The following is a 7,649-nucleotide window of genomic DNA, read 5'->3' as shown; positions in this document are numbered from 1 at the left end:
ATGTGACCTACTTGACTCAAACAAGGTTCAGAATGTAAACTCAGTGGGCCTACACATTGCATACCCTTAAGTTTGTCCATTTTCATCTCACTCGATTTTACATGCATTTTTCAAAATTGTACATTTCAATAGCTCCTTGGTCATGTGACCTACTGACTTCAAACAAGGTTTAGAATGTACACTCAGTGGGCCTACACATTGCACACCCTTTAGTTTATCCATTTTCATCTCACTCGATTTTACATTATTTTCAACATGATACATTCAATAGCTCCTTGGTCATGTGACCTACTGACCTCAACCAAGGAGCTATTGACATTTTAAAAAGTGAAAAATTCATGTAAAATCGAGTGAGATGAAAATGGACAAACTAAAGGGTGTGCTATTTGTAGGCCCACTGAGTGTACATTCTGAACCTTGTTTGAGGCAAGTAGGTCACATGACAAAGGAGCTATTGACATTTTTATTTTCCCTTTTCATCTCAAGTGATTTTACATACATTTTTCAAAATTGTACATTTCAATAGATCCATGGTCATGTGACCTACTGACCTCAACCAAGGTTCAGCATGGCCACTAACTACCCTTCTATATTGCACACCCTTTTGTTTGTCCCTTTTCATCTCAGGTGATTTGACATTAATTAATAAAAATGACATTTCAATAGCTCCTTGGTCATGTGACCTACTGACCTCAAACAAGGTTCAGAATGTACACTCAGTGGGCCTACACATTGCACACCCTTTAGTTTGTCCATTTTCATCTCACTAGATTTAAAACAAATTTTCAACATGTTGCATTCAATAGCTCCTTGGTCATGTGACCTACTGACCTCAACCAAGGTTCAGAATGGCCACTAACTACCCTTCTATATTGCACACCCTTTAGTTAGTCCATTTTAATCTCAGGTGATTTTACATAAATGTTTCACTTTTTAAAATGTCAATGGCTCCTTGGTCATGTGACCTACTGACGCCAAACAAGGTTCAGAATGTACACTCACTGGGTCTACACATTAGTCAATGTATAGCTATTAATGACAAATCTTTTCAGTCTCCTGAGGGGGAATAGGTTTTGTGTCGTCGGCAAACTTAATCATGGTGTTGGAGTCGTGCCTTGCCGTGCAGTCATGAGTGAACAGGGAGTACAGGATGGGTCTGAGCACGCACCCCTGAGGGGCCCCTGTGTTGAGGATCAGCGTGGCAGATGTGTTGTTACCTACCCTTACCACCTGGGGGCGGCCCATCAGGAAGTCCAGGATCCAGTTGCAGAGGGAGGTGTTTAGTCCCATGGTCCCTTAGCTTAGTGATAAGCTTTGAGGGCACTGTGGTGTTGAACACTGAGCTGTAGTCAATTAATAGCATTCTCACATAGGTGTTCCTTTTGTGCAGGTGGGAAAGAGCAGTGTGGAGTGCAATAGAGATTGCATCATCTGTGGATCTGTTGGAGTGGTATGCAAATTGGAGTGGGTCTAGGGTTTCTGGGATAATGGTGTTGATGTGAGCCATGATTAGCCTTTCAAAGCACTTCATGGCTACAGACGTGAGTGCTACGGGTCGGTGGCCATTTAGGCAGGTTACCTTAGTGTTCTTGAGCACAGGCACTATGGTGGTCTGCTTAAAACATGTTGGTATTATAGACTCGGACAGGGAGAGGTTTAAAATATCAATGAAGACACTTGCCAGATGGTCAATGCATGCTCGCAATACACGTCGTGGTAGTCCGTCTGGCCCTGCGGCCTTGTGAATGTTGACCTGTTTAAAGGTCTTACTCACCGGCTGTGGAGAGCGTGATCACACAGTCTTCCGGAACAGCTGGTGATCTCATGCATGTTTCAGTGTTATTTGCCTCTAAGCGAGCATTGAAGTAGTTTAGCTCGTCTGGTAGGCTCGTGTCACTGGGCAGCTCTCGGCTGTGCTTCCCTTTGTAGTCAGTAATGGTTTGTAAGCCCTGCCACATCCGACGAGTGTCAGATCCGGTGTAGTACGATTCGATCTTAGTCCTGTATTGATGCTTTGCCTGTTTGATGGTTCGTCGGAGGGCAATAGCGGGATTTCTTATAAGCTTCCGGGTTAGAGCTCCGCTCCTTGAAAGCGGCAGTTCTAGCATTTAGCTCAGTGCGGATGTTTCCTGTAATCCATTGCTTCTGGTTGGGGTATGTACAGTCACTGTGGGGACGACGTCATCGATGCATTTATTGATGAAGCCAATGACTGATGTGGTGTATCAGAGGAATCCCGGAACATTTTCCAGTCTGTGCTAGCGAAACGCTCCTGTAGCTTAGCATCTGCTTCATCTTACCACTTTTTTATTGATCTAGTCACTGGTGTTTCCTGCTTTAATTTTTGCTTGTTAACAGGAATCAGGAGAATAGAATTATGGTCAGATTTGCCAAATAGAGGGCGAGGGAGAGCTTTGTATGTGTCTCTGTGTGTGGAGTAAAGGTGGTCCAGAGTTTTTTCCCCCTCTGGTTGCACATTTAACATGCTGATAGAAATTTGGTAAAACAGATTTAAATTTCCCTGCATTAAAGTCCCCGGCTTCTAGGAGCGCCGCCTCTGGGTGAGCGTTTTCTTGTTTGCTTATGGCGGAATACAGCTCATTCAATGCTGTCTTAGTGCCAGCCTCAGTCTGTGGTGGTCTGTAAACAGCTACAAAAAATACAGATGAAAACTCTCTAGGTAGATAGTGTGGTCTACAGCTTATCATGAGATACTCTACCTCAGGCGAGCAATAGCTCGAGACTTCCTTAGATATCGTGCACCAGCTGTTATTTACAAAAATACATAGTCTGCCGCCCCTTGTCTTACCAGATGCCGCTGTTCTATCCTGCCGGTACAGAGTATAACCAGCCAGCTGTATGTTGAAAGTGTCGTCGTTCAGCCATGACTCCGTGAAGCATAAGATATTACAGTTTTGAATGTCCCGTTGGTAGATTAATCTTCTGCGTAGGTCATCAATTTTATTCCCCAAAGATTGTGCGTTTGCTAGCAGAATGGAAGGAATTGGGGGTTTATTGGATCGCCTACGAATTCTCAGAAGGCAGTCCGCCCTCTGGCCCCTTTTCTCCGCCTCCTCTTCACGCAAATGACAGGGATCTGGGCCTGTTCCCGAGAAAGCACTATATCATTCGCGTCGGGCTTGTCAGACTCGTTAAAGGAAAAAAAGGATTCTGCCAGTCCGTGGTGAGTAATAGCAGTCCCTGATGTCCAGAAGTTATTTTCGGTCATAAGAGACGGTAGCGGCAACATTATGTACAAAATAAGTAAAAGAAATATGTTACAAACAACGCAAATAAACAAACAAAAAACACAATCGGTTGGGGACACGTAGAACGTCAGCCTTCTTCTCTGGCGCCATTGTCATGCTTCCTCTTGGGGCGAACCCATTCCAGGGCGCCATGCACTTCACAAAGAAAAGATAACTCTCCCCGGGGCTCCCACCAGTTTCTCCGGCATCGGTCGCGTTGACACACTGGACGCCTCGCGGCGCCCGTCTCCGCTAGTCCGTGGATATTCTGAAAGTAGTTTGAGGTCAGTAGGTCACAAATTAGAAAGTTGAAAAATGTATGTAAAATCTTGTGAGATGAAAATGGATAAACTAAAAAGGTGTGTAGTGTGTAGGCCCACTGAGTGTACATTCTGAACCTTATTTTAGGTCAGTAGGTCACATGACCAAGGAGCTATTGAAATTCAAAAGTTTACCAAATGAATGTGAAAACGTGTGAGATGATAATGGACAAACTAAAGGGTGTGCAATATAGAAGGTTGGACATTCTGAACCTTGGTTGAGGTCAGTAGGTCACATGACCAAGGAGCTATTGAAATGAGAAAGTTTGAAAAAATGAATGTAAAAACATGTGAGATGAAAATGGACAAACCAAAGGTTCAATATAGAAGGGTGGACATTCTGAACCTTGGTTGAGGTCAGTAGGTCACATGACCAAGGAGCTATTGAAATTCGAATGTAAAAAATGTTTGTACTTTGTTTACGCTCCCTAACTAATTCAACTAGGAATACAAAATGCTGCCCACATTTCCACATGTTTATTAGCTTTGGAAAGCGGATGAATGTCCAAATCGTGAAAATAACACCTGTGCAATTTTGTGCCCAATTATTCCAACATCATGACACTTATTTGGAGTCTGTGGCTCAAGTGGTTTGAAAGCTATTGAGGTTTGAAAGCGTGAATATCCGTTGAATATCCAACTTGAAACTGTCTTTACCTTGGTTTGTGACCGCACTTGTTAGTTACCGGAACATTCCCTCTCGTTGTGTCCTCTAAAAGCCAATTATTGCATGCTCAAAAACACAGTGGTTTTGATAAGCCGCTTGAGAACATCCCTGTTTCTTCTTACTTTCTCGTTGTGTTGCGCATTTTGAATACGCAGACCTTCGTCATGATCGATGCAGCTTTTTCCCAGAAGCTTGAATCTTATATGCTCCCTGCTTTTGTTTTGCCGTTTAGCTGAACGATTGATGATCTTCAGGTCACTGTACCCTCTTTCGCCCAAGGCTCACTTTCCAAAAAGCAGACAAGGCCAGCAATATAAGCGGATTCATGAAAGGCTCCCCGTTAACCAGCTATACTTTTGATACCAATTGGTATTAAACGCCCTCACCTTTTCATCTTTCTTCATGAAACAGATCTCAGGCAGAGGTCGACCCTCGGTTTTAATTCGCACCTTTTCTGTGTACCCCAGAGAATGAAAGGGGTTCAACAAAACCTAAACACAATTTGCGGTAGCATTGGTGGCGAAAGGTGCACACTCGAGCTGGTAACTAGCTAGTTAGCTATTGCTAACAGTACTTGCTACTGAAGTTAGCAGGGCAAATTGAAATAAATTGCACTAACTGGACACAAAAATAAAGTTATAAAACCAAGAAAACAATGTTTAATCTACCTCCTCCGTCTCCTGTAACTTGAAGAAACTAATTTGAATTGAAAAATATCAAAAAAATACTCAACTATCACTTTTCAATCTCTATCCAATAATGTCACCAACTCAAGCTTCTCAACACATAGAACTCCTTATAATCCTCTCGAACTCCTATACAACGCACTAGGTTCGTTTTCTGATCCTAATCGTATGATTGGATGGACAACATGTCAGTTCATACTGAAAAAGCTTTGATTGGTTGGAGGACGTCCTCCAGAAGTGGTCATAATTACCATGTAGGTCTATGGAAGGGGGTGAGGCCTACGAGCCTCCTAGGTTTTGTATTGAAGTCAATGGATCCAGACGAGGACAGAAGCTAGCTGTCCTCTGACTACACCATAGTGCTGACCCAGAGAGTGCTGTTGAAATTACTATAGATCTTCCTTGCAAAATAGTGTGTTTTAATCAATTATTTGGTGACATATGAATATATTTAGTATAGTTTTATCTAAAAAGGAAAACTTTTTTAGTGTATCACTATTTTTATAAAATTTCACTGAGGAGGATGGTCCTCCCCTTCCTCTGAGGAGGAGCCTCCACTGGTTGTTACCTCACAATAACTAGTGTTAGACAGGGTGCTAGGCACCACAGGTAGATCCTGCTTTTGGGTGTGTCTACCTGGCAGGACACCCTGTCATGCCCCACCTGGTCATGCCTACCTGGTGACGGCCTTGCCACGCCCTGTCATGGCCTAGTAGGAGTGTCTCAGTCATGACAACGCCTGCCTGAGGGGGATGCATAATGATACCCAGAACGATACTGTTGCTGTCTTACTGAGAGGAGTGGACTGTGGAGTTCAAATATTCACTCTGTCTCCCAAGTTACATCTAGTCTATGAGACCAGGCTGGTGGGAAATAACCAAACTACTGTAACTGATGTTATAACGATTATGGTGCTATTTGGGACTCAACCCACAAAACTTTCAACTGAACTTAGTCAAATATATATATGTTTTGTTTTATTCCCAACTCCTAAACACACCACCGACCACACACACCACACCTACAGCAGCACCCTTGAATAACTCATTAGCAGTGTTCATAAACCTTACCTCGACCCTGATCATCAATAAAACTCCCTCCAACTCCTCTATATTTGACAGAGATGTTTCCTCTCTCTCTGACCCCAATAATAACTGCCATGAAGAGGAACAGGTATGTGCATGTATGCACCTGCTAGTCAACAGACATGTCTTAGGTGAGTCACCTGTTCAGTCTGTTCCCAGAACAGTCACATCTAATTAACAAGGTGTGTCCATCTCTAATACCTGTGTGAATATAGTACACTTGTGATCGTAATACCTTTGTGAATAATAAACCTGTGATGATCATTATCTCACACTGGATTCCCCTCTTATTACTAAGAACAGCTATACCACAGAAGACAAAACACAAAACCTCCAGGACTTTCTGCAACACCTGATCAAGGTGAATTTCCTGAAGCCTTCGTAACTAAAGTAGCATGTTATTTCCCTCAACAACCCAGACTCACCCTATTTGTAGAACAGCAAAGTGCTTCATTTCACATTCTCATGACTGTTTAGCAGGGTTGTGGAGTGAATTTATGCCTGTGTCCCAAACAGCACACGATTCCCTACATAGTGCATTACGTTTGACCAGGGCCCACATACTTCATTACTTTGACCAGAGTCCTATGAGCCCAGGTCAAAAGTAGTGCACTATGTAGGGAATAGAGTAACATTTCGAATGCAGTACGATTGTAATAATTTAGCTACAAAGAAACCCTCCCCAGTGTGTATTCTACTGGTTAATTTAACATCATAACCCATATGTCCACATGAGGTTGTGTCAGTATAGACTAGAGCCAGCTCAGGGATGTCTGTATGCAAGCCTCTCTTTATGTCTCTCTCTGTGCCTGACGCCACCTCAGCTTGGGTTACACCAACACTGCTTCACCATGACAAGAGTGTCGTGTTTCAAATGGAGCAGAAAGAAAGAGAGGACAGAGAAAAGGAGAAAGTGAGAGAGATGAAGGTAGAGGGAGGGAGAGAGAGGGAGAATTTACAGCTGTACTCCACCCTTGTTATTAAGTTCAATTAAACATGTTAGAGCCAGTCTCTTTGTGTGTGTGTGTGTGTGTGTGTCTTTGTATGACATGCTCATACAGGGTTTGATTGTCTGTGTTTATACCTGTGGTGGACAAGTGTTGGGGCGTTTCCAGAAAGACTGGTTCTGTCTCTCTCCCTTTCCTCTCTCCAGTCCTATACCCACCTACAGTATATCCTCCTCTCCCTGTCTACCGCTCAAAGTTCTATTCTGCACTCTTTTTCATCCCTTTTTTCATTCTCTCTTCTTCCTGTACCCCCTCTGCCTCTCTCTTCATTCTCCCTTTCTCCCCTTCTCTCTCCCACTCTCCCTGTCCCTCATCTCTCTCTCTATCTAATTTTTTTCTCTCAGGTTCAGGTTTCCCTGAAAGTATGACTCATCCATCCAACACTCCTCTGCGGCCGCACCCTCATATAAAATAATTGAACAGTTCTACTGAGGGCTCCTTTTAATCCCAATGTATTTTACTCTTGGTTATTTTATTTCCTGGATACATAAAGCTGTAGATGAATTAACAGAAACACACCCGTGCATGCTTCTGATTGAATTGAACCAATATTAATGCTTTTAGCTCTACAAAAACGAAAATGTACATCAATGATGAAGTGCAATTAATTAATTAATGTATTTTCCAGCACCATCT

Source organism: Salvelinus namaycush, chromosome 10, assembly GCF_016432855.1.
Source record: "Salvelinus namaycush isolate Seneca chromosome 10, SaNama_1.0, whole genome shotgun sequence".
NCBI classification, from domain to species: domain Eukaryota; kingdom Metazoa; phylum Chordata; class Actinopteri; order Salmoniformes; family Salmonidae; genus Salvelinus; species Salvelinus namaycush.
The sequence above is the reverse complement of the archived record's forward strand: the minus strand, read 5'-3'. Positions refer to the sequence as shown.